This window comes from Brassica oleracea, chromosome C5, assembly GCF_000695525.1.
Source record: "Brassica oleracea var. oleracea cultivar TO1000 chromosome C5, BOL, whole genome shotgun sequence".
NCBI lineage: Eukaryota > Viridiplantae > Streptophyta > Magnoliopsida > Brassicales > Brassicaceae > Brassica > Brassica oleracea.
In genome coordinates this window covers 4,926,326-4,933,169 of record NC_027752.1, presented here as the reverse complement: position 1 = coordinate 4,933,169, position 6,844 = coordinate 4,926,326, and the positions used below count along the sequence as shown (strand labels likewise).

Below are 6,844 nucleotides of genomic sequence, written 5' to 3'. Positions count from 1 at the left end.
GTTTTAAAATTTAAATTATTTTAAATTCTGAATATTAAATATAAATTAAAATCTATTATATACTAATTAATAATAATATAATAAGAAACGATGTAAACTCCTCGTAAACATTACATGGAGTTTACATCGAATGTTTACGAGTGATTAACATCGAAATATTTACGAGGATTTTACATCAAAATGTTTACGAGTGATTTACAACGAAAGTATTTACGTGTGCTTTACATCGAAACAATTACGTGGGCTTTACGACGAAGTCTTACGTGGCGTTTACGACGAATCCTTTCTCTGCGCTTTACGAGGAATATATTTCGTCGTAAATGTAACGAGTCGTTTACGACGAAACCTCCGTTACGACGGACGTTTAACAACGAAACGTCTTTCGACGTTAATTCGTCGTAACACCCCGTTTACGACGAATTTACAACGAATAATGCCCTAGTAAAAAATATGTTTTCTTGTAGTGTATACACATGTATGTCCGTCCTAAATCATTAGCTTTAGGCCACATCTATAATTAATATTTTTAAGGCCACAAATCTTAAATTGTGTAATGGTCATAGATGATTGTTCAAAACCTCGAGATTTAATATTTACTCATTTTAGATTTCATACTTTCTTAGTCTCTATTTCTAGACTAATTTTAATCTATTAGCTGTCTTCCTGCACCATGTGCAGTAAAAAAATTTAAAATATTTTTTAACAGATAAATATAAATTATATTTTAAAATAAATTTTTATTAATATTGTAAATTTTCTTTTTCGTATGAATATTTTAATATAAATTTGGTTTAATTAAACATAAAAATTATATTTAAAAATATACATGTATATATTTGAAATTATAATCTTAGATAGATTTTTCTATCTAATTATTTTAGTTAAATATATTAAATAAATTTGTAAAAGTTGCATAATTACCAAAAATTAAAATTAAACAATATTTATAAAATTTGTAGATATATAAGAAAATAATGATTTTACGATTATTTTTTTATAATTTTCTAAAACAATTGTATACATTTTTGAAAATTTTAGGAATAAAATTGTAAAATTTAAAAATATATAATTAAATTATATTTCGAAATTTATAATGTCATATTTTAATATATTTATTTTAATGATAATTTATTAGTTATTCCCATATTCTAAAAAAAAATCCAAAAATATAAATTGACATTAAATGTAATATATGAGTTATTACCATATTTTAAAAAGTTTACCAAAAATATAAATTAACATTAAATACAATTGTCCATGTCATATTAAGTTATAAGATATACCATCAATTTCAGTAGCCATGTCATATTTGTTTTGTGAAATTGATTGTAGAAAAGACATGTGAGAAAATCACTTAGCAAATATAGTCTAGGGGATTTGTCTGAATTTATAACTTATAACCATATATATTTCATTTTAACTATCTGTTATTGTTATGTAACTTACTATAGTTAAATTCAGTGATCTTTTATGTTTCAAACACATTTAGTATGTAACTTATCATCTTCTGTATTTATATATATATACACGTCTTAAGTACGTGCTAATCTTGTTTAATCCTTAGCAAAGTGTTTGACATTGTGAAATAAATTTTGATTTAATCTTCAGCAAAATGGTTGACATTGTGAAATAACCAATATTTATATTGTTTTCCCAGCAAATTACTGGTTGACATTGTGAAATTAATTTTTAGCTATGTAACAAACATGAACCCTTTAGAGGATTCTTCGTGGTGACTAGTAAATTAGATAGAAGCTCGGAGAAATATTTTTGAATATGTTTGAAAATAATGAGATAGTTAAAAATTAAAAGATATGCATTGTGTTCACATTTACAATGAAGTGTTTTTCTGTATGTATGATTCAGGCATTGTGTATATGTTATATTATTCGAAGGTAATACTCGAATGGTTTTGTGCTGACTTTTGAGTTCTGAATATATCCCAACGAGAAAAATGATTCTTCGACAATCCAAACTTTGCGCTTCATGTGCCAGCCTCACATTGGTCCAAACCTATATCTTTAGTCCACATTGTTAGATGCCCAATCACACATAATTGGTCATCTGCATTTTGCAGTCTGATAGAAATTGAGAGTGTTTATATAGTTGGTGAATCTTCTTCTACTTGGATTGAAGATCTTGTAGTCTTGTGTCATAAGGAATGAAAGAAATAAGGCAGGTCTCGTCCATTGAATTGGGCCTATTTCAGATAAGAATTAAACGGACCTAAATATAATGACCCATATGGCTCTATTAATACGACGACGTATAAAGAAAGCTTCTCACTTGATATTCTTCCCTTCGGAATTTTCCAAGAGATATTAAGGAGTTTAAGGTGAAAAATCATACAAAGACATTTTCATAAGTTTAATGTGATGAGTAGATGTGCTCAAAACAACCTATTTATATATACGATGAGGAAGGATTAGATTTCAAATGATGAAATCGTATGTGGTTTGGATGAAAGCTAATCTATAAGAGTAATCAAATACTTATATAAACTAAATTATGAAGGAAAAAAAAACACATACAATAGAATTATTGTTTTCATAAAATAAAATATACATATCGGAATTTTCCAAGAGATATTAAGGAGTTTAAGGTGAAAAATCATACAAAGACATTTTCATAAGTTTAATGTGATGAGTAGATGTGCTCAAAACAACCTATTTATATATACGATGAGGAAGGATTAGATTTCAAATGATGAAATCGTATGTGGTTTGGATGAAAGCTAATCTATAAGAGTAATCAAATACTTATATAAACTAAATTATGAAGGAAAAAAAAACACATACAATAGAATTATTGTTTTCATAAAATAAAATATACATATCGGAATTTTCCAAGAGATATTAAGGAGTTTAAGGTGAAAAATCATACAAAGACATTTTCATAAGTTTAATGTGATGAGTAGATGTGCTCAAAACAACCTATTTATATATACGATGAGGAAGGATTAGATTTCAAATGATGAAATCGTATGTGGTTTGGATGAAAGCTAATCTATAAGAGTAATCAAATACTTATATAAACTAAATTATGAAGGAAAAAAAAACACATACAATAGAATTATTGTTTTCATAAAATAAAATATACATATCGGAATTTTCCAAGAGATATTAAGGAGTTTAAGGTGAAAAATCATACAAAGACATTTTCATAAGTTTAATGTGATGAGTAGATGTGCTCAAAACAACCTATTTATATATACGATGAGGAAGGATTAGATTTCAAATGATGAAATCGTATGTGGTTTGGATGAAAGCTAATCTATAAGAGTAATCAAATACTTATATAAACTAAATTATGAAGGAAAAAAAAACACATACAATAGAATTATTGTTTTCATAAAATAAAATATACATATCGGAATTTTCCAAGAGATATTAAGGAGTTTAAGGTGAAAAATCATACAAAGACATTTTCATAAGTTTAATGTGATGAGTAGATGTGCTCAAAACAACCTATTTATATATACGATGAGGAAGGATTAGATTTCAAATGATGAAATCGTATGTGGTTTGGATGAAAGCTAATCTATAAGAGTAATCAAATACTTATATAAACTAAATTATGAAGGAAAAAAAAACACATACAATAGAATTATTGTTTTCATAAAATAAAATATACATATCGGAATTTTCCAAGAGATATTAAGGAGTTTAAGGTGAAAAATCATACAAAGACATTTTCATAAGTTTAATGTGATGAGTAGATGTGCTCAAAACAACCTATTTATATATACGATGAGGAAGGATTAGATTTCAAATGATGAAATCGTATGTGGTTTGGATGAAAGCTAATCTATAAGAGTAATCAAATACTTATATAAACTAAATTATGAAGGAAAAAAAAACACATACAATAGAATTATTGTTTTCATAAAATAAAATATACATATCGGAATTTTCCAAGAGATATTAAGGAGTTTAAGGTGAAAAATCATACAAAGACATTTTCATAAGTTTAATGTGATGAGTAGATGTGCTCAAAACAACCTATTTATATATACGATGAGGAAGGATTAGATTTCAAATGATGAAATCGTATGTGGTTTGGATGAAAGCTAATCTATAAGAGTAATCAAATACTTATATAAACTAAATTATGAAGGAAAAAAAAACACATACAATAGAATTATTGTTTTCATAAAATAAAATATACATATCGGAATTTTCCAAGAGATATTAAGGAGTTTAAGGTGAAAAATCATACAAAGACATTTTCATAAGTTTAATGTGATGAGTAGATGTGCTCAAAACAACCTATTTATATATACGATGAGGAAGGATTAGATTTCAAATGATGAAATCGTATGTGGTTTGGATGAAAGCTAATCTATAAGAGTAATCAAATACTTATATAAACTAAATTATGAAGGAAAAAAAAACACATACAATAGAATTATTGTTTTCATAAAATAAAATATACATATCGGAATTTTCCAAGAGATATTAAGGAGTTTAAGGTGAAAAATCATACAAAGACATTTTCATAAGTTTAATGTGATGAGTAGATGTGCTCAAAACAACCTATTTATATATACGATGAGGAAGGATTAGATTTCAAATGATGAAATCGTATGTGGTTTGGATGAAAGCTAATCTATAAGAGTAATCAAATACTTATATAAACTAAATTATGAAGGAAAAAAAAACACATACAATAGAATTATTGTTTTCATAAAATAAAATATACATATCGGAATTTTCCAAGAGATATTAAGGAGTTTAAGGTGAAAAATCATACAAAGACATTTTCATAAGTTTAATGTGATGAGTAGATGTGCTCAAAACAACCTATTTATATATACGATGAGGAAGGATTAGATTTCAAATGATGAAATCGTATGTGGTTTGGATGAAAGCTAATCTATAAGAGTAATCAAATACTTATATAAACTAAATTATGAAGGAAAAAAAAACACATACAATAGAATTATTGTTTTCATAAAATAAAATATACATATCGGAATTTTCCAAGAGATATTAAGGAGTTTAAGGTGAAAAATCATACAAAGACATTTTCATAAGTTTAATGTGATGAGTAGATGTGCTCAAAACAACCTATTTATATATACGATGAGGAAGGATTAGATTTCAAATGATGAAATCGTATGTGGTTTGGATGAAAGCTAATCTATAAGAGTAATCAAATACTTATATAAACTAAATTATGAAGGAAAAAAAAACACATACAATAGAATTATTGTTTTCATAAAATAAAATATACATATCGGAATTTTCCAAGAGATATTAAGGAGTTTAAGGTGAAAAATCATACAAAGACATTTTCATAAGTTTAATGTGATGAGTAGATGTGCTCAAAACAACCTATTTATATATACGATGAGGAAGGATTAGATTTCAAATGATGAAATCGTATGTGGTTTGGATGAAAGCTAATCTATAAGAGTAATCAAATACTTATATAAACTAAATTATGAAGGAAAAAAAAACACATACAATAGAATTATTGTTTTCATAAAATAAAATATACATATCGGAATTTTCCAAGAGATATTAAGGAGTTTAAGGTGAAAAATCATACAAAGACATTTTCATAAGTTTAATGTGATGAGTAGATGTGCTCAAAACAACCTATTTATATATACGATGAGGAAGGATTAGATTTCAAATGATGAAATCGTATGTGGTTTGGATGAAAGCTAATCTATAAGAGTAATCAAATACTTATATAAACTAAATTATGAAGGAAAAAAAAACACATACAATAGAATTATTGTTTTCATAAAATAAAATATACATATCGGAATTTTCCAAGAGATATTAAGGAGTTTAAGGTGAAAAATCATACAAAGACATTTTCATAAGTTTAATGTGATGAGTAGATGTGCTCAAAACAACCTATTTATATATACGATGAGGAAGGATTAGATTTCAAATGATGAAATCGTATGTGGTTTGGATGAAAGCTAATCTATAAGAGTAATCAAATACTTATATAAACTAAATTATGAAGGAAAAAAAAACACATACAATAGAATTATTGTTTTCATAAAATAAAATATACATATCGGAATTTTCCAAGAGATATTAAGGAGTTTAAGGTGAAAAATCATACAAAGACATTTTCATAAGTAAAAAACAATAACCTAAAGTGATAACCAAAAACCACAAAAATACTTAGCATAACACTAAATAATCAAACCCTAACCACAGAATCATAATGTAAATAATTCAAACCCTAACCACAGAATCATAACCTAAAAAATTGAAAACCCTAACCACAGAATCATCATCACAAATCCATAACCTAAACTATAATTAAAACCTAAAAAAATAATAATGAAGTCAGATAGAGCAACCTTGAGGAGAGAGATCCGGCAAGGCTGAGGCGAAGATCCGGCGAGGCAGCGGCGAGAAGGAGAGGCGGAGAGAGAGAGTACACGGCGCGGGAGAGGCGGAGGAGAGAGGGCACGGCAAGGGAGAGGCGGGGAGGAGCGACCACAGGGAGAAGGAGAGGCGGGGAGAGGCGGGGAGCGGCGTGGAGCGGCGGAGAGAGAAAATACACGGTGAGGAGAGAGATCCGGCAAGGCTGAGGCGAAGATCCGGCGAGGCAGCGGCGAGAAGGAGAGGCGGAGAGAGAGAATACACGGCGAGGGAGAGGCGGAGGAGAGAGGGCACGGCAAGGGAGAGGCGGGGAGGAGCGACCACGGGGAGAAGGAGAGGCGGGGAGAGGCGGGGAGCGGCGGAGAGAGAGAATACACGGCGAGGGAGAGGCGGAGGAGAGAGGACACGGCAAGGGAGAGGCGGAGGGGAGAGACCACGGGAAGAAGGAGAGGCGGGGAGAGGGCGGAGAGAGGCGGGACACGGCGAGG

At 29.1% G+C, this 6,844-nt stretch overlaps 1 protein-coding gene across 1 annotated transcript in view; it reads left to right on the top strand.

The window, feature by feature from the left end:
- Positions 1-6,844, top strand: part of LOC106294695 (homologous-pairing protein 2 homolog) — a 39,272-nt gene that overhangs the window by 15,721 nt on the left and 16,707 nt on the right. The gene's annotated exons all lie outside the window — the stretch shown is intronic.